The sequence below is a fragment of the Meleagris gallopavo genome, chromosome 5 (genome assembly GCF_905368555.1).
Source record: "Meleagris gallopavo chromosome 5, MGAL_WU_HG_1.1, whole genome shotgun sequence".
Taxonomy (NCBI): Eukaryota; Metazoa; Chordata; class Aves; order Galliformes; family Phasianidae; genus Meleagris; species Meleagris gallopavo.
This window is the reverse complement of record NC_139408.1, coordinates 15,008,906-15,032,949: the sequence shown is the minus strand read 5'-3', so window position 1 is coordinate 15,032,949 and position 24,044 is coordinate 15,008,906. Positions and strand designations below refer to the sequence as shown.

At 40.5% G+C, this 24,044-nt stretch overlaps 1 protein-coding gene across 6 annotated transcripts in view; it reads left to right on the top strand.

The window, feature by feature from the left end:
- Positions 1 to 24,044, top strand: part of TSPAN4 (tetraspanin 4) — a 396,192-nt gene that overhangs the window by 119,774 nt on the left and 252,374 nt on the right. For 4 of the 6 annotated variants that reach the window (XM_085224346.1, XM_085224347.1, XM_085224348.1 and 1 more), the window contains exon 3: positions 15,996 to 16,077. The exons of the other annotated variants lie outside the window; for them this stretch is intronic. The gene's annotated coding sequence lies outside the window, so the exon portion shown is untranslated. The remainder of the gene's footprint in view (positions 1 to 15,995; positions 16,078 to 24,044) is intronic. 6 annotated transcript variants of the gene reach the window in all.

Here is a 24,044-nt window from a genome sequence, read left to right as displayed (position 1 = left end):
AGCCCTTAATTTTGATTGAGGAGTTGAATTGACAAAGAAGGTACCATGCACTTCATTAGTTTGTGGCAGTGGTTAATTACTCTTTCTATTAAGTTATTCATTTTCAGGTTGTATTTTGCCCTGCTTTAGCTTAAATGGATTTTAGTGTATCCTTTCTGCTATGTTAATAGCTTCTATTGCCAGGAATCATCTCCTTATTCAAGTGGTCATTCCTGATAAATTAGACAATTTAAACTTCTGATAATAAGGTTTGTATGCAGGAGAGCACGTTCCATAAGGTTCCAGCAGGACTGATGCACCTCACCTTTTTTTTTTTTTGGATGTTACTATATATGCTGTCTTTCACATGCAATGACATACCATTAAAGTTTTCTTTCAGCAGACTTCTGTGCTCCTGATCCTCTCGGGATGGTTGACTGACTACAAGAGCTGGGAAAGCCTGATTGTCTGGGAACCTTCTTTGCATCGAAACATTACAAATCTGCTTTTTCTTGTGAGACAAAAATAAAAATGGAATGAAATGACGTGTCTGGAAGTAGATAGCTGGTATGAGAAGGAAAGTAAATTTTCTTTGATTCTGCATCCTCATTTTCTATGCTGTAGATATCTTTGTTCTTTAAGGATATATATAATGAGCTGTCAGACATTGAATATAGCCTTGCTGTATGTAGAGAGAAATAAAAATATTTTGCCTTTTGATATTTAAGAATTACCTTTCCTGGAGACCAAGCAAATGGTGTTAGTTTCCTTGATGTGTTCGCTGTTAGCAGCTAATGCTGTATGATCTCACAGAGTTGTCTACCCAGAAGGAATATAAAGGCCTCTTCTTTAAACATCTTTTCTAACAAAAATGAAATAAGTGGTGATTTTCATATTTTATTGAAAAACTTCTCCAAAAGAGGTCAAGAATGGAGAGGGTTTCAATATTGTATACTTGGGGAGCAGAAATTGCTGTGGTGAGCCTGCTGGCTGTGCTGCAAGATGAGCAGAGCTGAGGGCACACTTGGAACATTGCGTAGGGAGTGGAATAGAAGGTCTGCTGCAGCTGGACATGGGAGCTTACAGGTGAATTTGGATGAAACATCAGGTCTTGGCTAGCTCTTCTGCAAGGTGGAGCAGCTATAGGGCAGATACTTCTGCATTTTGTGCAAGCTGTTCAGCTCCCTTAGGCCCAATTGTGATCTACCTAGCAGTAACCCCCTGAATCAGACTTCTGGATAGATGCTGAATTTGAATACCTCAGGCTTGGATGCTCATGATCACTGGTGCGTTATGTCAGGTTGTTCTTTAATTGTTAGGGATTTAATGGATTGCTGAACTCTGACCACTTCAAGCCAGTATACCATTGGAAGTGTCCCATGTGTATGAAAATTTGCTTGCCAAATGTTCAGAGCTCACAAAAGCACCTGCAATATGTTGTGTTCATATTCTTTCTGTGAATACAGAGAATAAGAAAAGAGTGGTCAAAGGTTGGAGCTGATTAAACAACTATGTTCTTTCTCTCTTTTAAATTGCCATGGGTACTTAGCAAACTCATTTACTGGGGTTAGTCTTGTCCAAACTGAAGTTTGTGCTGTCAGCAGAGTGAAAGGATCCTACCAAAGGATGCAGTGTCTACTTGACTATACCTAGTGTGGGAGCAGGAAGTGCAGGAAAACACATTTAATATTGTTGGGTGTACCCAACTCTTCTGGAGTGGCCATTGTTCTTTGTAGGACAGAAATGATGCATTATAAAAAAATGTTGTGGTCATTTGGATGTCTGTGACTCTTAAACACTTTTAAAATACAGGCAGAAACAGCTATATATGTTGTTGAAATTCACTGAAATTGAAATGTCATAATACATTTCAAAACAAGTTTGGAAAGGAAACTTAAGTTTGTTGAAGTGGAATTCATTCTGTCTGTCTCTAGCTGTTAAGCATCTAGTCCAGGAGGTGCTTCAGTCCAGCTATTTTGGATGCATCCTTTTGGGTGGCTAGGTTGTGCCCAGGTGATGCCTGTCTCCATTGTCTGCACAGAGAACTAGTTTTGATGCTGTGCCTGAGTTCAGCCCTGAGGCAGCCCTACTGTTCAGGAGAGCTTGCAGCCTCGTGGTGTCATTTAAGACAGAATTTGTGTGCTTGGTTGATACAATTTGCTCAGAGCTGCTCTTGGGCACCTCCTTCTCTTCCCCCTGAGCAGGCATGTTTTCCTGGAATGGGGCCTCCGGCCCTTGCCAGATGTCTCTCTCCCTCTGGCTCCAGCCGTGGCCACTAGGATTTCACCACACTTCATTATTTCTCAGGGCTGTTGATAATCTCACGTGGATCTGACAGTAGAGAAGTCTGTGGGAAGCCAAGTCGATCAGTTAAGTGTAAACAATTTGCAGCTTTTGCTCTGATACGTTCTGATGGATTTTACCCAAAGATGACCCAGCAGCACTTTGCACAAATGCTTCTACCAGCAGAGAGACAGCAGCAACCACAGGGCAGTAACTTCAGTGGCACTACAGCCTATAAGAGTAGCATCTTTCTGTGGTACTAACAGAAGAGACAGGGTGTCTCAGCCAGGTTTCCATCCACTAGACCATGCTGTTCTCTAGCTCACATCTCATTCAAGCCTGAGTAAGCTGAACCACTGGGGATGTGGTGAGCTTGGGGATAGATGTGATAAGTACCAAGGGGGAATTTCAGCAGCACAGTGCTGATGAGAACAGGTTCTCTGAGATGTAGTGAGCACATAGATAACTAAAGCTGATTGTAGCAGAGGATTTGTGAGAACAAACTACCAAGTTTAATATGAGTGTTAGCAGATGATTTCTATGCCTGCATGTATTCTTACAGAGTCATTTTGTTTTCTCATTCTTCATTGTCACAGATATGATGAGACTATAAATGCTCTAATCTCGCTCCTTCTTAATTCAGATTTGGGAATCTTCCTTGCTCCATTAAATACCACATTTAACTTTATTTTGAAGTGTTTTAGTCACAGCGCGTTGGGGACAGAAATGGTACACTTAGTTCTGCTGAGTGGATGTAGTATAAGATTGACAGTCCCTGTCAGTGTGTAATTGCAGAGTAATAGGATGTAGTATGTCATTATGGCAGCTCAATAGCATGAGTTTTGCAACTGTGCACTAGTCCAGTCTTCCATTTCCTGTTAATCTACCTTGCACTAGTTTTTCCCTGGTCTCCTGTGGCAGAGAATCAGTAGCATGTAAAAATCTATCTATCTATCTATCTATCTATCTATCTATCTATCTATGTATATATACGTATAATTATATACATATATATGTGACATACTCAGTTTCTTGGAAAAAAAAACAACCCAACAAAACAGATGTATAATTTAAGCACTATGGGAGTATGGGGAAGAACTGATACAAAATTGGAATCCAGCAGTAGGCTATAAGGAGTGAGATGTATGAAAAGCCTCATGTTGTGAAATGAGCAGCCTTCTCCTGCGTATCTACCAGGAGATGCAATAGCATTATGTCTATTCAGAGTTAATTAGAGTTGCTGAGCTTTACTAACCACATCACGAGGCCAAGACGGGGATCATATTCATGGATTGGAAAATGAGGGCATTCTGTGAATGGATTATTGCTGAGTAGAGAGTCTGTCGGCCAGTAGTTTAATACTTCATATCCTGCATCAAATGCTTTATGCTGAGCTGGCTGACTTGAAGGTGTTCTCACTGAGGACCAACTTGAGACATTTAGCCACCTAAAAAGTACTTTACACCATAAGCAGCTTTCCTTATGTCAGCAAAATTAAATAATACTGTTTGGGAATAGAAAAGATTGTAATTTGGCTCTAAGTCAGAAGCAAAGTAAGGGACCAGACAGGTGCTAGAAACAGCTCCATCACGTAGAGATGTAACAGAGCCCATTAATGTTTCTTTCCTTGTAAGAGAGCCTGACAGTGCTACTGTGCTGAATGCTGATCCAGGCACCTTACTAGAGCCACATGTTCTTGGACCCCAGAGCTGATACAGTCCTGCTTGTGCAGGCATAAAGTAGTTGCTGATTCTGTCCGTGTGCCTGGAGAAGAAAAAAGATCAGTTAGGTCTGCAGCTACAGCATCCTTGTTGTTGTTGGATACCAGTGGGAACACCGGCCTATGTGCATTGTGGGTTTGGGTCCACGGCCATTGCTCACAGCTACTGTTAAGCTTCATCTCCCAGTTGTCTTGATTTTATTACATTTATGTGATAAAAAATTGCAGTTATGTGCTGTTTTCTGCTTGCTCACAATTCTCAGTCCAGAAAAACAAGGAGGAGAATTGAGGGATTCTCCTGAGCAGTGTTTTTCAAGACCCATTTTACTATTTGCTTTTACATTACGTTTCCCAATGGATACATTCCTTTTCTCTAGGATTCTTTGACTGTATCTCAGCTTTCAAATATACTTCTGCTCCTTTAGATTGTCTTAGCAGGAGAAAACTCTGGGTTAAAATCCATGCAAAAACTAGCTACAATCTTTCCTTGGAACCTGTTTTGTTGCAACACGTCGTTTTAAGATGGTTTTTTTTATTTCATTTGTGAATTAGATATGCCATTAGAAATGTGCAGGGCGAGGAGTGTTGCCTTAGTGGGTGAGAGTCCATAGGGAAAATTACCCTCATGACTAGGGCTCAGCTCTTCCTGTGCTCTGCTGCATGTCATTCACATACAGCTGTGTGTTTTGGTGCCTGTGCCATGGGTTACTAGTGAGAGCAGAAAGAAATCTGCATCTCTAATCAGTGAAGTGTTTCAATATAGATCTAATCACACTTGAAGTATGAAAAATGTTGTCATTTGTCAGACTAACATAAAATAGAATGTGTTTTTTTCTCTGATGGGGTAGGGAGAAAGCTTTATTCTTGTGTGGAACTGGGCAGAGGAGGTACAAATATCCCCATCTGGCTAGAGTCACGTGAAGGTGACACCAGCCTTCCCAATGTGAAAGAAAATGACAAGCATGGAACTGCTTTATCCGTGGCAGACTTGTGAACAACAGCTGTAGCACCAATGAAAGGACCCTGAGGAGATGAGAGCCCACAGCTAGGAGTTTCAGACATGTGGGACAGATCCTCTGGGGCATTTCTCCTTGTGCTGTAAAAGTGTGGCTTTCACCATGTTTGTTTGTGATGTACCATTTGCTTCTGCTTCCTTCCTCCTGTTTTGTTCTCTACTGTTGTAAAAGTGGATGCTGGTAGAGCTCAGTAAGTCCTTTACTTAGAGCAGACCCAGTCTGTTGTTGATGCTGCTGCCTCACAGCTGCTGGGGGTGCTTTTAGGCAGAAGCAGCATGTCTCTCAAGTCTAATGTAGTATGACTGAGTGTGCTTCTATGTGAGAGCATTAGAGACTTGTAAGGAGGTCTCTCTCGATGTAAGAAACCATGGCCAACTGGAGTAGTCAGAGTAGTTGCACAGGGAGAGCATCATTGGAGCTGCTATTGCTTTGTATTCCCTAGAAGTAATGGGAATGCAACAGAGGCAGCAGAAAACGGTACAGAAACCAGGCTCTTCTCTCCTTGTCTGCCTACATACCTGAATCTCATCTGGGGAAGGGATTGTGAGCAAGCTGTCAAGGCTAGATGGCATGCCACCCATCTGGGAGGAGGGGAAGTGTGCAGACTGTGACTCCTCCAGGACCTGGGTCTGCTCCTCTGGCCCAGCTGTGCTAGAAAGTAGGGAACTAACTCAGGCCAACAATTGAACTGGTTTGTACCAACACTGATGATTTTTTTTCCTTAAGACAAGTAAGCAATTTTTACAAAAATAGCTTTTCAAGCACCAGCACGAGTGATAGCATCCTGAGAGGGTTTGCAGTGAAAAGCTGGGAGGTGTGAAACTTCTAAAGCATGGAAACATGAGAAGAATGTCAGCAATGGCCTCAGATTCATAATTGTCTGCCCTTTGCTCAGGGCTTGTCAAACAGCAATGGGTGAATTAAATATTTGTGTATTTACAGTTCACAGAAGAAAAGTGCATTCTTATAAATAACAAACACATGGGTAGTATTGCAAACTCATCAGCCTACTTCAAAAGAGTGGCAAGATCCTAATAATGCTTTTGTTTAAAAGGGCTCAGACACTAATTCACCCCTAGAATTGAGCTAAGTATTTATCATTAGTACCATACTGCCAGATTTAGTATTGTGAAAATAATGCAAACAGTCATCTGTAATGCAAATGTTGACATCTGATTAATAGAGAAAATAACACAAGCAATTAATCCACAGGGGAATAGATCATTATAAATGTAAATTAGATCATCAAAGGATAAGCCACACAGAAATAAAACTACCCTAAAACATGATTAATTATTGAAATGCTGGTTAAAAAAAAAAAGCTTCTTTAACAATAGAGTCCTTGGAATTTGTGTCATGTGATTCATCAAAATTCTGGACAAGGTTATTTTATAATCCTAAAATTGATTAGCTTCATTATAAATACAATAGGACATTTATTCCACCCATAATGGTGTTCTCTCTTAGGAACAGAGCACAGCGATAGCACTGAGCTGACTCACTTCTGATTTATGCACGTCCATTTTTTTCTATGGTATATAGTTGCTTGGGTAAGTCATGAGATAGATCTGCATACATTTTTCAGGAAGGAAGACAGATTTCACATTAATACATATGACCTTAATCAATCCAAGACTGAATGTTGGAGGTCTTGCTGGTCAGGGCATAAAGTTGTGTCAGAAACGAGTCTCTCTTTTTGCCTCTCAAGAAAAAAAATATTCAAGTGACCTTGGGTAGATCATTTCATCTCTCTGTGCTTTATTTTTTATCTTGGTTTAGGATGCTTCAGTTTAATGATGTGTAACATGGCATTATTTAAAAGATACTTTTTGCAAGAAGTGCTAGGAACCTACCCCTGTAAATTCCTGGCCACTTTTTAAGAGCTTAAATAGAAAAGTTGTTTTTTTTCCTAACAGAATAGGTCTTACTGGTCAGCAATTACTGTTAAATACTTGAGTGAGTTCATATTTTAAAGGTAAATGAGTAACACATTGGAGGCTTAATTCATAATTTGCATCTTTCTGATGTTTAGTTTTGCATCTCAAAAATATTAGAAACCTGCTTAGAACTTTGATATTTATTTTCTCCTTTCTATCAAAATCAGTTTTGGAAAGTACTTCAGTAATGCATTTCATCTGGTATCACGGTTTTCTGCTTAACCCTGTACAGAACTGGCCTTGTACAAAATCGTATGTAATTGATATAGAATTGCTCAGGTTGGAAAAGACCTTAAAGATCATCAAGTCCAACCGCAACCTAACCATGCTAAATATAATATATATTTAGGGTATATTATATTATGATAGAATGCAACACTTTATCCTGTTATAAGAAGTGGTTGGGTTGTCACCTCACTTGAACTTTTTCATGTTGCTTGGCACCTGATGTTCTATTTCTGCTCTGTTAGAGACTTTTCCCTGTTTTGAATGGGGTTCGGTCTTGACAGCAAAGTTGAGATAAGTGTAAAAGATGGGCTTCCTGAAATCCACGCAGGTGTTAGCAAGCTCTGAGTTATGTCTGGTTCCATACAGAGATGAGCCTCTCAGCCATGGCTTGAAGTTGTTCTGCAAAATGTTTGCCTTCACTATGAGCCACATTGTGTTAGTTTTTCTTCTCCCGGAGTATTATTTCTACCTTGGTAGGCTTACCTTTTGCTAGTAGCACTAGAGTGCTGGTGCTTGTGGTGCAAAATTCTGTAACTGAGAACTCAGGCCACCTGGTGGTAAATGTTTCTGTTTCTTCATGACATCAAATGACCTTGAGGCATTTCTTATAGGAATTGTATTAGGCACCTCTGTGCATCTGAAGCTTCAACAGATGGATTTAAACACTGTAAAGCATATAAAGAAAACTCAGGAAATTAGAAACAACTGCCTGCGAGGAAATGAACACTTTTGCATCCTTATACTGTCATTATCTCTTAATAACCAGTCTTTCTGGCCTTCTTCCTATGTACAGCACTACTGTATGGGGGAAGGAAAAATTGGTTTTAACTAACCTTTTGTCTTGTGCATGTGAACTCTTGGTGGTATAAGCAACTCATGTTACTATAAACTTCAAAGTTTAAATGGCAGCTTTTTCAGTCTTTAATGGAGAGTGTTCCACTTGATTGTCTTCAGCCTGAGGGAAGGATGAGTGCAGTGCCTATCCTAAGGACCCGGTACCATAAACAGAAAAGCTAGAATGTGCATTTTTTTTTTTTTTTTTTTCCTGAGTTCTCTTTGGGCTGTAAACAGAGCCCTGAAGTGAGAAAGGCAGCACAGAAGAAATGAATCTTGGTAAATGGTATTAAAAACTAGCAGGGAGGGAGATATATGAATGCAGGAAACATAGGGCTGTTAAGTGAAGGAGCAGGCTGTGAACCCAATTTATGCCAGTGGCATGAGGAATGAAATGAAAAAGGTGGCACTCAGTAGATTCCCTTGGCTCCTCATAAATTTGAAAGTGGCTGCCTTTCCTTTTTTAGTAGCTTGTAAAATGCAACCCTGGGACTGTTAGAAGATGCACTGGTGAAGGTGATAGAAATGAGAGAAAAAATTTCCTCATCCTGGCCTTCGTTTCCCAGATCTGTAATAATTTGTCAGTCAATTAACCGGAGGTCGCATATATCTGTAGTCTGTTAAAGAATTACACTTCCACAGAGTGTGTTGTTCAACTTGTCTGTACTTTCAGGAACACACTTGATGTGACAATATTCTGGATGCAGAATGTCAAAGAAAAGGATTTTAATTTTTCAGCACCCTCACTGCTCTGTGCAGATCAGCACTTATTCATTGTGTATTCCTGTATTTTAAATAGGAACATAAAGAAGTTGGTGTAAAAGGAAACATTTGGAGAGCAATTCCCAGAAATCATTTCAGTTAAGAGGAGAAAAGGCAGCTGTTTGATGTTCTGGTTGTGGATTAGTTGGCTTAAGTCTGGTGGGCCAATGAGTGGTGGTTCTGATGTACCTCATCCGGATCCTATTCCTTTCCCCCTACTATCTAGTGCTTCCTCTGTCTGGAGACTCCACTGATGTTGTGGTTGAATCAGACCATGGACCCTTGGGGCCTGAAACACCTTTAGCTTTGGAACCAGCACATGTGCAATGAGAGCTGGCCCTGTGCTCCCAGAGGGTGAGCACAAAGTGCTAATGAGATGCTACCAGTGAGATATGAGGAGCTGCTTTGCAAAGTGAACCGTATGAATTGTGTTCTAAGCTTTGGCAGTCCTTCCCTGCTGCATCCGTCTGCTGACATGCAGCCCTCTAAAAGCTGAGGCCTGGGCTCATTTGTCATTGATTTCTCAGGTCACCCAGGAGGGCTGTTGCAGCTCTGTGCTGTTGTGTGCTGTAATTCATCCCTGTTAGGGGGGTGATAGGAAGACCAACACCGCATGTGGGTTTGTTCCACCTGTATATAAGTGAAGTTTGTGTCTTTTTTGATCTACTTATAAATTCTTTGGTGTGCTCAGGGTATGAGAAGACAAACTTCTTGGCCTTTTTGTGGCAATCTCCACATGGCCATTGCCTCATTTGAAATAGGCTGTTTTATTTATTTATTTATTTATTTTTACAAATTCTTCATGGTTCTTAAGAGTGGCTATTCTGTTTCCTGGCAATCTGAGCACCAGCAAGATCAGGTCTCAACTTTTCCTAGTTTTCTGTTCCTCAGACAAGGTAGCTTTTTTTCGAAAAGGTGCTTTTAAAAGATGTCTGACTACACAAACCTCTCAGACACAGGAAGGATAGGAGAAATCTGGTTGAGGACTAGAGTCGGACTGCATTTGAAATTTGAATGAGAAACTTGGATTAAGAGCGATGCTATGGAGTTTTTGGCATGAACCTGAGGTGCCCTGTGGTCGTGGCTTGACTTAAGGTATGTGCTTACACTGCCTTTCTTCCTCCTGCCTTGTGTGTAAGTCATTTATTTGTGTGTGCATGGGTGAAGGTAATCAACCTCCATGGGGATGGGCTCAGTACTTTGACCATAATTGTGATAATCCTAGTAGTAATGCTGGTGGGGGAGATGGGAATTATCTTACTGATTTACAAAATAAACTATTTTAATGTTGGCAAAGCTATTTCAAAACTCATGGCAGACTAATCAACCTCACTCCACTAACACCACAGCCTTCTGAAAACCAAAGCTTTTCACTGTCTAGGGCACTATCTGCTGAACTTTTAATGGTTTTGTGACGAGGTGCTGTACTATTCAGCAGGTAATTGGCCTATGTATAACCCAGAATGTTCCTATTAGAGTATGTAGGTGAATGACAGTTAGTACTAACTAGGTAATGGCTTCAATTTACCTAGATAATAGGGGAAAAGTAAATTAGTAATACAACCTGTGGGGTGGAATTTTTGGAGACTTATTTTTTGACAAAGAAGAAGGTGTTGGGAAATATTGCTACAGAGCACCTCCAATGAAAGGAATCATCTTGCAATATGCATGGCTCCATCTTAATTTGTAATGAAAGCTCTTTATCCTTGTGCAGGGTTGAAAGGTAGATTAGAATTGAAACTGGGTGAGAGTAGTTTGCAGTTTCACAGCAATCCAGTCTCAAGTTTTGGTAGCATTGTTGCAGAGCTGGACTTGAGCATGGGCAGCCAGGCCCCCAGGAGATGGAGAAATGTTGCGGAGCCACTGATGAACCCAGGTTAAACTCAAACACATCAAAGACTTTTGTGCACGCAGAGAGCCGCATCCTATTCACCTGATATTGCCAATTGCAGGATGTCCAGGACACTTTCTGGTGTTGGGGTAATCAAATTTGAGACTTAGCTTGTTTTCCTCACAAGCTACAGCTTGAACCTGTCATTATCTACTCTAATCTCAGTTATCAGAGTATTTTGGTTCTTCTTGTCAGGGATTGCTTTGCTTTTCTTCTATTTTTTGTCCCTCTTTTTTTTCTCTTCCCCTTCCCTCTTGAAATTCAAGCTTGTTGCTACTAAACTTAATGTGAATGACAAAACCTTTTTGTTTTTATTTACCCACAAATTGTCACAAGAAATGGAGGCTTTGATAAAATAATGTAGGTTTTTAGCCATGTAGCATCATGCTGTAAATGGCATAAATTGTACTTTCCACATTTTTCTTCCTTTATTCTCACCTGTTATCTGTTCCTGCTCACTGAGGTCTGATGCCAGACGCTGGAGTGGGATTCACCTGCCTTGTCTTGTTATTTTAATGTCTTCTAAGCATCAACTAAGATTATAAAACCTCAAGTGTTCCTTAGATAAATCACTTGCTCCGTGTAAGCAAAAGATTGATTTGACTTGACATTTTATAATCTTTCTGTTTTCACTCATTGAAGCTTAAAATGTATTGCAAAAGATCCCTGTCATTTTTCTGATGACTGCTGGGTCACTGCAGACAGGAGTAATATCCTCACCTCCTTGCAGTCTTGTTTCTGTGACCTTCAGGAACCTGATGTAAGGTTTTATTTTCCTCAGGACTGTTCTGGCTTCTGGACAGTTTAAACGTATCTGTTACTAGATTATACATGATGAGGAAATAAGAAAAGGTGAAATGTGGTTTTATTCTCTGGAATTCCTGAGCGAATTCTTATCAATCAAGACAGTCCTGTTCTCCATAATACTACACCTCTGGCTGAGCTGCTGGGATTTATTATTTGTGTAATGAATCTACTAGCCTCAGCTTTAATCTTACTTAGTTGTGAACAACTTCTGTGCAGTTTTGATATAAGTTCTTCCTATGCAAAGCTAATAGGCAGTACAAGGGAAAAGATGTAGGTGGCCGTGTTAGATCTGGGAGCCTATGAAGCTTGTTCCTGCCTTTTTTTATGAAATAGTAGACTGCAGGATCCTGGTACCATCAGAAGTTGATGTATTTCTGCTGAGGGAGGGAAAGAAAACTCAGTCCCTTTCTCTTTCTGCTCTGATGTTCCAGGAGATGCAGAGGAATGTGATCCCTGAGGATCCCTGCAGATAGTCAGGAAAGGATATATGGTGAAAGTGAAAGTCAGCTACAGGATTCTGTGCCTGAAGGAATTCCAGATTCAATTGACTTTTCATATCGCAGGCTTTAAGTAGTAGTCTTATGGTAGTAGGTGCTGTATATGTTGCTGCTTTCAGGCAGAAGACAGCACCATGCCCAAAGAATACTTAGCAGCAGGAATGTCAGTGGACAGTCAGGTTCCTGAATCAAAATGTATTTTTTGGTGGTCTCTTTTTCCACAGAAATGTCAGAATTGATTATTCTTTATTGATGGCAGAAGTATTTTGTCAATAGATCTCCCCTTGGAATGAAAACAATCCAATTAATAACACTGAACGGAAATCTTTCACAGACTAGAAAATGTACTCAGTTTAAATCCTCTTGAAAAATAGAGCTTTCAGTGTGTCAGTACTTTTTTTTTTTATATAAATACATTGTTTTATGACAAGCTCTTCTCTTGGTAGGGAGTCTCACATGTCGGGAAAGGCTGGAGGGTAATGGCTATCTGGCTGCTGTGTTAGGTGTGTGTGTGTGTGTGTGTTAAAGCTGCGGTCATGCTACCTAATCCCTCTGCTTCAAACCACACTCCTGGGTGGGAGCTGCCTGCAGGATGAAGCTGCTTGTTCGTGCTTCTCTCCAGGAGCTGCTACAGCTGCAAAGACAAGGGTTGTGGCTTGCATTGCTCCTGGTCAGGTATTTCCTAATCCAGGTTTGGAGCATACACCGCTCCTTTTTTGGTTGTTTTTTTTTTGCCTAATGGTCCTAATCAGTTAGGACAGACTTGCTCTTACTTCTAGGTTCAGCCAAGGCTCAGCCTTTGGGAGCAGGGCAAAGAGGCTTTATGCCAGAGACATCTTCCCTCCCAGGAGACACTCAGTTCCCTATTAGTTGCGTTTAGGGTATGGTGGAAATCTCATTCATATCATTTGTGTTATAACTTAAACTTGTGCTAAAAACTTTCAAATCATTTAGCCAAACATTTTCAGCATTTTCTGCCTTTTAGGAGAACAAGTAGAATTTAAACACAGAATTTAAACACTGTTTTGCTTTTGCTGCTGGTAAAGCGGAATATGTAATTGTAAGTTCAGAGGCTTTTTGTTGAAGGGAACTTCCGTAGCAGAAGTTTGAGAAGTCACTGTGTAATTGATGTTAAGTAAGCCTGAAGTTGTGTGGGCTTTTAGCTGATTATCTATGATAATGTGAGCTACTCTGAGTGAATGGTCAACAGCCATAGCAATGGGTTAGCAGGGCAAGCAATTGTAACAAAATGTAGTTGATGATAGTAAAGAGATCCTTCACTTAACATTCAAGGGCTAAAAATCCCGAAAGTTTAAAGAACTTCAAGGTTAATATTTAGATGCTGAAAGTATGGTTTAAAAAATGTTCAGCAAAACAGATGCTGACGTTCCCTATTAAGTCTGGTGTTCTGGCAGACATGAAAAAATAAGTTCATAAAACAAATGATTAAAACAATGTAAAGGGGAAGAAGCCATTTTAGTGATGTGGACTTACTGCTATGATTCATTAGGTGGGCAGCAGAGCTTTTCCTTGGCTTCGGACAGAAGTCCAGAATTTATTCTAAGCTATCAGCCCAATCAGTTGTATCTTTGTATGTAGATTGCTGTACTAAAACACAAAAGGGATTTACAACAGAGGAATTACAATTGTGTTGGTCTCTATCAATGAGCCAAGGAAATTCAGTAGAGAGATTTATATTCTGCCAGATCAAGTGATAAACAGGGCACAAAATCACTTTTCTTGGAACAGAAACAAAGCAGAAACTTTGGATAAGTATGTTGTGGAGAAAGTTATTCCAAGTTTAATGTTACTCAGTGTTTTTTTCCCAGTGATGTTCTTTTCTTGGCTGTAGAATTCTCCCAGTGTGCTCTCCTGTTCGTGCCTCACTTCTGCAAAATCTTCTGTTGAGAGCAGCTGGAAAATCAGACTTCAGATGCATTTTCCAGTTGTGAATATTCTACTCCTTTACAGTGGATGCATCTTAGACTTAAGAGGCTGTTGGAGGAATGCAGAGTTTGAATCTTGCATGGCACCTTAAGCTCTGAGCTTGATGCAGTAATACTATTTTTTAAATAACAGGAGTGTCCAAAAGTGGGCGAAGACCCATCAGCGCAGTCAATGGTTCATAATCTCTTTTCCTCTTATAGGACTGCTGCTTACCTGAAAGCTATTATAATACTGTACTTGAATTGTGTAATCTATGCAGTAGATATTCTTTCCTTCTCTGTACTCATCCATAACTAACAATGTGCTTAAATATGAAGGAATGGCTCTATTTCTTCTGTCTGTCTAACCTAATTAATCCATCTCATTTTTTCAGTAATTAAAACATACAGATCTTTTTTTTCTTACCCCTGAAGTAGCAGATAGGAGTGCTGAGCATCTGTGTTTGTTCTTGTAGAATCTGTTTGGTTGAATAAAACACCCTCTGGTGCCATCCTCTTCAGCTGAAACAGGTGTTTGAAGTTCACCCTTTTCAATGACTTTGAAATGGAGGCAAGGGAAGCCTGCAGGGAAAATGAGTGTCAAAGGCCTTGTAGGCCTTCTGGTGAAGTTAAATCACTCTCTGATCTTACTCTTTTTAGTCAGCTATTAAGTCCTTTAGCATCTTTTCTTTGAGGATTAGTCTGAACTCTTAATCATCCAATCCTGATGTTTCCTATTACCCACAGTGGACTAATCCCAGCTTAAATAATAACTGCCATAATTGCATTGATATCAAACCTCCTGTTATTCTGTTTGTAACATCCTCCACTTAAGTTTTCCCTTCAAACCATTCCAGCCAGTCTGCAACTGGGGTGACAGGAGCTGAGGAGCTTAGGTGACAGCACTTGATAGATCTCTTGTTCTCAGATTTTCTGGGTTCTTGGAGTAAGGGAAGCATCACCAAGCTGCTTCCTTATTAAAGCCTACTGGTATTCACAGACTTTTCACATCGGAATGGGATCTAACATCTGCACCTGCTGAGTGTCTAGGGGGTTTTGAGAAGATTCTTTGTGGTGTTTGGAAGTGTCATGTGTTTGTACATGAGAAGCAACTGAGGATGTGATTTTATCATTATGAAGTGAAGAAGCTAAATCTCATTACAGAGTATTGTGTGGGCAATGACTTGACCTGGGATGGAGGTTTTGTTTTTCTACAATTTGTTTGTAGCCCCAGGTTTTTGGGACTGAAACAGTGGATAAATCATTCATCATATGTATGTTTGAGTACTGTATTTATGAGCTACACCTGCACTGATGGCTCATTTTGCATTGGCTGCTTAAAGAAATATTTCTAGCCTCCAGCTTTCCTGCAGTTAGTTTGGCATGAAGTCTTGATGTCAGGTGTCTTCTCACCCCACAGTGCTACATGCATTCACCTCTTTCTTCTGTGCAGCATGCTCCCACGAATGAAAACATTTTGATTTTAGGAAGCTGATTTTTTTTTTTTTTTTTTCCATTAGATTAACTTGACTATGTTACTTTCTTGTACTTTCACTACTTTTTTTTCCCTAAAATAGTGGATTACATATTCTGTATGTGTAGAATTCATGTACTTGTCTTTTTTCAGTCTCAAACCCATAGCATGCTCATATCTCATCTAATTTTTAATGTGATTTAGACTATGCAGAGGAGTAATAATATCTGCTTTAATTAAGTGCTTGAACGTGTTTCTGAGTGGAGATGTTCTGTGTAGGACATTCAGAAGAGCCTGCGGTTGAAAGGAGCTCAAGTCCCATTGAACGTGAAGAGCTTTCTCCCATTGGCATGAGAACACGATGCTCTGCTGCCATTGCTATCAGCAGTTGTAGGCAGTTTGCCTAAATGAAACTAAGGGTTTCATCCACCATCACATTAGTCATGCTAATGAAATTTTAGCCCTTGCTGGGATTTTTTTTTTTCTATTAGGTTTAAATGCAGGGATGTATGCCAGCTACTGAGGGTCCGTTTTGGGCTGGGCCTCTTACATCCTTCCCAAGAGACATGGTTGGAGGAAGCTGTTTTCCTTGCATTTTGCAAAAGACGTGTGGCTTCTGACACACAGACTCCTGTTTTGCAGATCCCTTCTTTGCCTGCTGCACGGAGGCCACCAAGTCAACAGGGATCCTGCTGGGCGCTCTGAACTCCTGTTCTTGCATCAGGTATGTAGGTGGCTGCTATTGATTTATTGATCTATAATAAAGTTCTGAGCAATTAATTGCATTTCGACTTCAGGCTTTCAGCACATGACTTTTTAACGAATGGAAAAGACCAATTTCTGGCAGCCTATATGTGATGTAATGGATTGGGCTGATGGCAGGGCTTTTGCTTACTGCTGTACAAGATGGACTGGTGTGTGTATTGTTTTCTTTTTTTCTTCGAAGTGGGATGGACTGCAAAGGTATTGTGCTGATTCTTTTGGATGAGCGGAACAGTGAACACTAAATTATTATCCCAGGTTCCTCTCCTCATAGTACTACTGGTGAACTAGCCAAAGTTCTAGTGATGCAGGTGCTGTTACTGAGAACAACTCTGTTCTTTCTCAGCCATATCTATTTTTTCCTTTTGTGGTGAAGGCTGATATATTATGAGACTTCACTGTAATCCTGTGTACTGAAGTCATACTTGAAATCTGTCCATCTTCATTCTTCCCCACTGCCTCCTCCCAAGGTGCATCTTTTTAAAAATAATCTCTTTATTTATAGAAGGAAAAAAAACCAAACAGTCCAGTCCATCTAATCCAGTTATAAAAATGGTGTTGGTGTTGATAAACATGCTGTAGAAGCACAGACAAACAGATGGGGAAGAAAAAGTGCTGCAGCCTTATAGCACTGTCCTTGTAAACATAAAGTCAATCACCCAGCAACAAATGACTAAAACAACTACATCCATTTAGGATAATCTCGGAGATTATCAGACCCTGAAATGGGGGAATACACTGGATTTCAATGTTGACAGTCAGAAAAGCAATCACTACAGCACTGTGAGTGCTTTAACTGAGAATTGTAGGCACATATTTAAATCAGCATGGGTTCGTGGACTTCTGCAGCTCATGCTCACGGAGGAGCTGAGCAAGGCCTGTGGTGTGACATGGAACTGGAGCTCTGCACCTGATGTTAGCAAGGCTATCTTTTGACTCAGGTATTCTCATATTGGTGTCTATCAGGAGTGTTTGTGTTACGTGATTTTTATTGACAGACCTCTTTGAGCTCTCACTATCTGGCTCTTTGGAAGAAAAGGTATTTTCTTTGCTTCTATTTATCTATGTCTTCTATATTAGTTTGAACTGGAATTAGGACTCTTAAGACCCATGCTATATAGTTACTCGTGACAATTGTATCAACTATTTCTTCATGCTTTGTGTTGTCTGTGAAGGACTACACTGATGCAGTTGTCACAGTCGCTTAGGAGGGCTATTTTGTTTCTATAGGCTGCACAGTTAGATAAGGCAGGTTAATTCTGTAGAGTGGCCATAGGATTGATTTGCTTTTGAATTACTGTGTCAGTACTCGAGAAACTTTTCTTTCAGTTCCTAAAATGAATTATAGATCTAAGTCAAATGGGTGCAGCAAACAGAAAACAGACTTTCAGTGGCTGAACTGACCCAAGCCTCTGCATTGCCACTGATAATTCTGCTGTTTTTAAATGATCGCATATTTAAGTCAAGCGGAGCTTTCAGTAGGCAAGGATTGGAGAAGAGTAGGAGGCTTCTTTGTTTGCTTTGTTACTACAATAATTTAGAGTCACTGTTTAATTCAGAGGATACAGCTTTTAGGAACTTAAGGCTGTGTTCACTGCTTTGTCCTTAGCACTGTACACAGCACTGCTCTGTAATACCACAGGAAAAGAAAATTTGTTTCTCTGCGGAGAGTTTTTGTATTGAGTCTTCAGGCTATAGACAAACTCTTTTACTGTCTTCTAGAGAATCATAAGGTGCTGTGGGCGCCTGTTTGGCCTGATGGTGAGTGTAATTGATTGTGGATATAGTATTTGTTGTTTGAATCATATGAAATAAGTGCGAACTTCCAAAGTAACATGCGATTGTTGAAATCACACAGTCTGCATTTAGCCAAGATGCCATTCTGACCAGGAGAGCCCACATGCAAGTGCAGGAAATTGGCATGCCAACATCTTTCCATCCCTCTCTGCCAGAGAGGCAAACGTCTGCCCATGTCAGTGCAATACTTGCACACAGGCAAGGAGTACAGATGACAAGCTGTCAGGTTGTAGACTATCTGATGGATCTAAAATGATCCTGTGACCATCAGAAAGCATTTTGCCCACGTGCCTGATGTTAGGAATGAAGTCATTGTGGAGGGGAGTAATGCTTTGTTCTCCCCACTGGCTTTTGGTTTTTGTCAGCTTTTCTTTCTTCATGGCTCACTGCTGACAAGGAGACTGGTTTGCCATGCTAAATACCTTGGGTCTGACAGGATGGAGAAAGTTTGCAGGCTCTTTTGACAGCTGTAATCAATAAGAAGTGAAAATCTCACTTGAGAAGCCCTTTTCCAGCTATAAATGGCAACAGAAGTCGTGAAGGTGAAATCTTGATTTTAGACTATAATGTAAAAACAGCATCAGAAATCTGAGCCCAAGGAAAAGATTTGCAAACCAAGAGCTCCTCTGCGCTCATCTGTGTGCACCTCATTCAAGGAATGAACCACACTTGATGGAATGGACTGCCAGACAGTCCTCAAAAATCCTGTGGACGGTTCGTAAAGGGGAATTTTCCTTAGCACATCCATATATTCTCAAGGCAGAAGCAGGGCTTGCCAAAAGAGCTTTCATTATCATATTGCAGTCTTCTCTGGAAGTTTTGATTACCTTCTAAGAGATGCAGAATTTCTCCAACTCATGTGGTAGTCACTGGGAAATGAGGAACCATCTAGGCAAAGGACAGGATCAGAATTAACTTTGAACTGAACAGGACTACTTGCATAACAAATCATTTCTTTGGAGGAAAAAAGTTATTATTTTTCAAATAGATTTAATTGCCAGCAAGCATATGTTGGAAATGGGAATGACAACTTTTAATTAAGATTAAGGATAGACAGAAATTCCCAGAGCGCTGGTTAATCAAAAATAGGGGCTGAGCAATGCAGTATTTCCACGCTGTATTATGGGTGACAATGCCAAGTCATTCAGAAAACATAATAGGAAAAGTTTAGTCTGAGATATGCTCTTGTTTTGTGATGTTGAGTAACTATTTATGGGCTTTTACTGTCATCTTTACTTTGCAGAATGCAGTGCAGGGGGACAAATATTCCTGCAGTCTGTTTTGCTGCACTCATACCATAGCTGCTAATTTGGTCAGTGTGGAGATTTATTCTCTTTATGCTATAGATGTTGCTTGGGAATTTGTTACTAATAAAAAATACTGAGCTTTTTCAAAGGGCTTTGCGCTGGTAGACCTCAATGATTCATAAAGACCTCAATGATTTGTGGAGTGGGATTAACCTTGCTCTGCAGAAAGGAAACTGAAGCAAGTTTGCCCCAGTGATGACTTGGCAGACTGGAGAAAAGAGGATCCCAGCCCTGGAACTTTGGTGCAGGGCTCCCTCTGTCTGACCATGTAGCCTCTGCTACTGCTGGTTAATAGAACTGTCAGTGGTAGCACTTCTCCTGAGGATGTGTGGGTTTTCGTTTCCCCAGATATTAATCAGGTACCTTTTTGTCAGCACTAAATTCACTTTAAAGAAGAGATACGAAAATAGGGCATATTTTTGTATTAGTTATCATACATCCTCTGGCAGCATCTTTGCCAAATGCATAAAGGAATGCAATTAATGGCTACCCAAGAGATTTATTCTATTATCCTGACTAGCTTATTTCTAAAGTAGCTTGACATTTTATTTGTCTGACTTATCTGTTGTTGTAGGGAGATTTTGTTTTATTACCCTTGAGAAGACTGAAATGTTAAACAGGAAACACAGGAACTCCTTTCATTACTCTGTGTTTTTCCCCTATAAAATGTGAACTCAGGCTGGAGTGTCAAATCTGTAGTAAAGGAGAAATCTGGGATCATGGCTGGGACAAAATGGTGCTCAGGAGGTTTAGATTTGATTACAGACAATATCCCAGCCTCTCCATGGTAAGCTGCTTATACCTCAATCCTACAAAGCAGTTTTAAGCCCTGCACACCTCTCGGACCTGAAATTCAAGCTGAGCTTTGTTTTTCTCTGGCCCTGCCAACATCCCAGCTTCTGCAGTCTCTGAGTGGGCGGCGCCGCTGAGAAGGAGCGCAGTAGAGATGAAGTTTGGTCCTGCTCCCAGAGCAGATATAGCTGTAACATTGTAGGACAGATGTAATTTAAAGTACCTTCTGGTGTCACTGCTGAATATGTGCTGTTGGTAAAGGGAAATGCAGTGGTATCCAGTGTGCTAATTAACCTGAAGGAGTAAGAGCCATTGCTGTGTGGTTGTCTTTTAAACTGAAATGAAGACTTGATGACCTTTCAGAATAAACAGATCTTGCTGACTATCAAAAACATATTTCATCTTTACCCTTATGAGGGAGCTTTTATTCATACTAGAGAAGACTGTAAGGTAAATGAAATGAGCAGGCTTTTAAGTATATTTTCCTGTAAGTAAATGAATATCCACAGGTCTAAAAGCCTAAAACTGAGTTCTGCAAATATAAACTCTTTATCTTAATAGTATGCAGCACCCAAAAAAAAAAAAAAGCTCAGCTTTTTGAGAAAAATGATAGAAAACTTTAGATCTTTCTGTAACAAAGGATAATTGAACTTTTGCTTATTTTAATTACATTATCTTAAGTAGGTCACTCGCGTGCTTAAAACTGTGGAAGGCTGAGGAAAGTTTAGGAGCCTGGAGGAAGTGCAGAATGAGGGGATCTTTGTTTTCAGATCAGTCCCTGTATTACTGCAGTTCTTTGGTGTCTGCTTATAGTCTGAGAGACTTTGTACTTGTGTCTGTTTTTCAGTCCAACCTGATGTTAGTATTTCTTTTCTGGGTCAACTGATTACATGTTTGTTGCAGTCAAGCCATCTTGTAACAGCAGAGTTAAAAGGATAGAGTCGGGCTGCTGAAAAGCAGTGGTAACAGGATTGGCTTGTAGTGGATAAAAGGACCGACAACAGAGAACTTCTGTTTCATTTATTCAGCATGATATTAGCATGCTGATACTGAATATTGGCTTTCTGGTTTAGGATGTGGGTTTTTATTGTCTTGAAAAGCAGGGCAAAATTGATGAACTCAGTTCATAAAATGAATTTTAGAGTTTTCATTATTCCGTAATTAGTTTCTTAAATGAGTGGCCACATCCTCTGTGTTCATAGGATGCTGCACATCCCTGCAGTGCTGAAAAAGTCTGATGTTTGGTGTCACCTTAGGAACAACAGAACTCCAGGTGTATTTGTGAGCCACTTTCAGCTGCCCAAATGGTATTACAGATCTCTGAAAACTTGATACAAGAGTCAAGAGTTGAGTGGAGAGCACTGAAAGGAGAACTTCTGTCTGAGCTGGCTTTGCCTTACTTCACTGGTGGTAAATAAAAGTTGGCCTTTAAACTCCTTGGAGACTCTCATGAGCTATGTTTAGGGAGGTGATGCTAATGTGTGTAATACGCCTGGAAAATGCTGCTGTTTCTGGGATGGTAGGTTTTCAGGCCTGGCCTGTGTCACAAAAAGCAGTTAAGTGGGATTGCAGTAAAAAAATCTCTTGCCTGTGCTTTTTATACATTTTCTGTTGTTGCTGTACTTGGTGGACAGCTTTTGGATAGCACAACTATACATTTAATGGACAGTTTATCATGAGAATGTCTTCCTTTAAGCAAAGGGGCTGTAAGAGGCTGCTCTGAATGATCAGCTGCTAACCAGAGCTCTGCGAACTTAAGCTGAGGTGTTTGCAGTGGTGGAAAAGATGAGGAAAGAAGAACTCTGTGCTGTAGGCAGAGAAGTCTGCATGAAGAACCCCAGAACAAGTCATACAGTATGTGTAGCGGATCAACTAATCCTTCTCTCTGCTATCTTGCCCAGCTTGCACCCCTCTTTAAAAGCAAACATGTTTTATTGGCTGTTACTTTGGTTTTAACTTCTCGGCGGTGTTCAGATTAGTAGAGTTTTGTACTCTTCTATTTAGACTCACAGTGAGAGATGGGAGCCTGGCTTAAGTCCTTACCTGTTTTCTTTTTACATATATTTTGACAGAGTTGACGTGATGTCAGAGCCTGTTTCCTTTAACCCAGTTTATATTATTGGCTTGCCAAACCAGAATAAAAGATCTATTAATAATATTGTGGAGCGTACTTCTTCAGAGATACATACTTATCTTCTGCTTGACTTGGGTGAGCAACACCAAGCAGCTGTGTTTGTCAGCTCCTTGCCCAGAGAAAAGATTTCTGTGTGATAAGCTAATCCTAAAATGGGTCTACCTCTGGATTTTTCCCTGGTTCAGCTACTCTAGGTTAATTATACTGATATAAAACCCCACGAGGACGTGTGTTCTGGAATAAAAGTAAAAACTGAACTCAAGTAACCACTTGGAAGCAGCCACTGATTAATTTCTAAGCATACCTGGGCCTACAATTATTACATCTGGCATTGCTTCTCTAACTCACAGCTTGCTTACAGTAGCTCAGAGAGTGTTGCTAACAACGAGTCAGGTTCAAAATTGCATCCTTTCATTTTATTTAAATAAACAGAAGTTAACAATTTTCTCACCTCTTCATCTAAAACTGTACACCTCAGATTGAAACGCTGTACTGCGTATCTGCGTGCTGACTCCACGAAACTCCCACCCTCTGATCCATCTCTTTGTAACAGGAGGTTTAAATGTGGAAACATCTCTTGTCTGACAAAGATAATTGGTTCAGAAAATGAGAGAAGGCAGTCAGTGCGTCACATGAGGAAAGATTTGAGGGGCTGAGATGTGCCTAATGGAAAAGACTCGAGAAAGACAATGGAAGAATATTGAGGAAAAGAACAATCTTAGTAAAGGGAGAGTAAACTGGAGGAAGTGTAGAGGGAAGCTGCAAGGTCCTGGTGAAATGAGTTGCTGATGCACAGAGATTACTCTGTGGCTTGGGATGGGCCAGGCTCCTTGCTCTTCAGAGCTGGAGTTCTGCTGACTTTAGCTGTCACGTTGTCCCCGTTCGCTTCAGTGGAGAACTTAGCCTTCATTGCTCAGACGTTGCTGTCTGCTGTGGCCACCCACTGGCCCGTGAATTATTTGTGCCTGTCCAGAAGCACTAACTGTTGAGCACGTTGGCTCTGCTGTCTCTCTAGGATTGATGCTGTAGCTCAGCCAGGGTGAAAAAGTAGAGGCTCAGCCCCAGAGCAGCTCCCACAGCTCTCTCCAAGGTCAGTGAAGGAACAGGGCAGCCCTCAGCTGTGTTGTAGCTAAGGCTGTGGACAGAATAGCAATATCTAAAACTGAGAAAAATAAATTCTTTGCCTTTCTGGTATCATTCATCTAAATGACTTACCTTTTCATGGCTGTCTGAATGAAACTTCATAGAAATCTGGTGAGATAACGTCTACTTCCAATTAATGGGCTGAGGGGGAAAGAAACCAAAGGGAAATGTCCACTAAGTAAACAAGAGCTGGGAATAACTTTCAGATTTCCTAAGCACACATCTGCCTCTGGGAAGTGCATTTCTGCATCCAGAAGATCTTTCATCTGCACGGGGTTGATAAACAACCTTGTGTTCATTGTGTGTTTGACCACCACTTCTTAAGTTCTCGATATTCTGCTTTCTCTTTCTCCATTACCTGTAGTTCTGATGAGTCTGTACTTGGCCAAGAACTGACTTTGTGTGGAGGTTTTTTTTGCTTGTGTGCAAATGCCTCTAGTTAAATTGAAGGGGATGTGATTTGACGCTAGCTGGAATATGAAGATTTGCTTGATTGGTACGATTGCTTTGAAAGTTTGCCCTAGTCCAAGATCATTTGCTTGGATTGGAGATAGTTAAAACTAATAGCCTGCATACACATGAGAGTTCACCATCACCTTTCATTTATGCTAAGGGGGAAACGCGATACATGTACTAGAGTGTAACATTGACCAAAATAACTGCACTGCTTTGCACTGGGTGAGCAATTAACGAACTCGGTGATCTATTCAGATGTCACTGTCTCTCTGCACTCACCTCTTGGACCAAATGACAAAT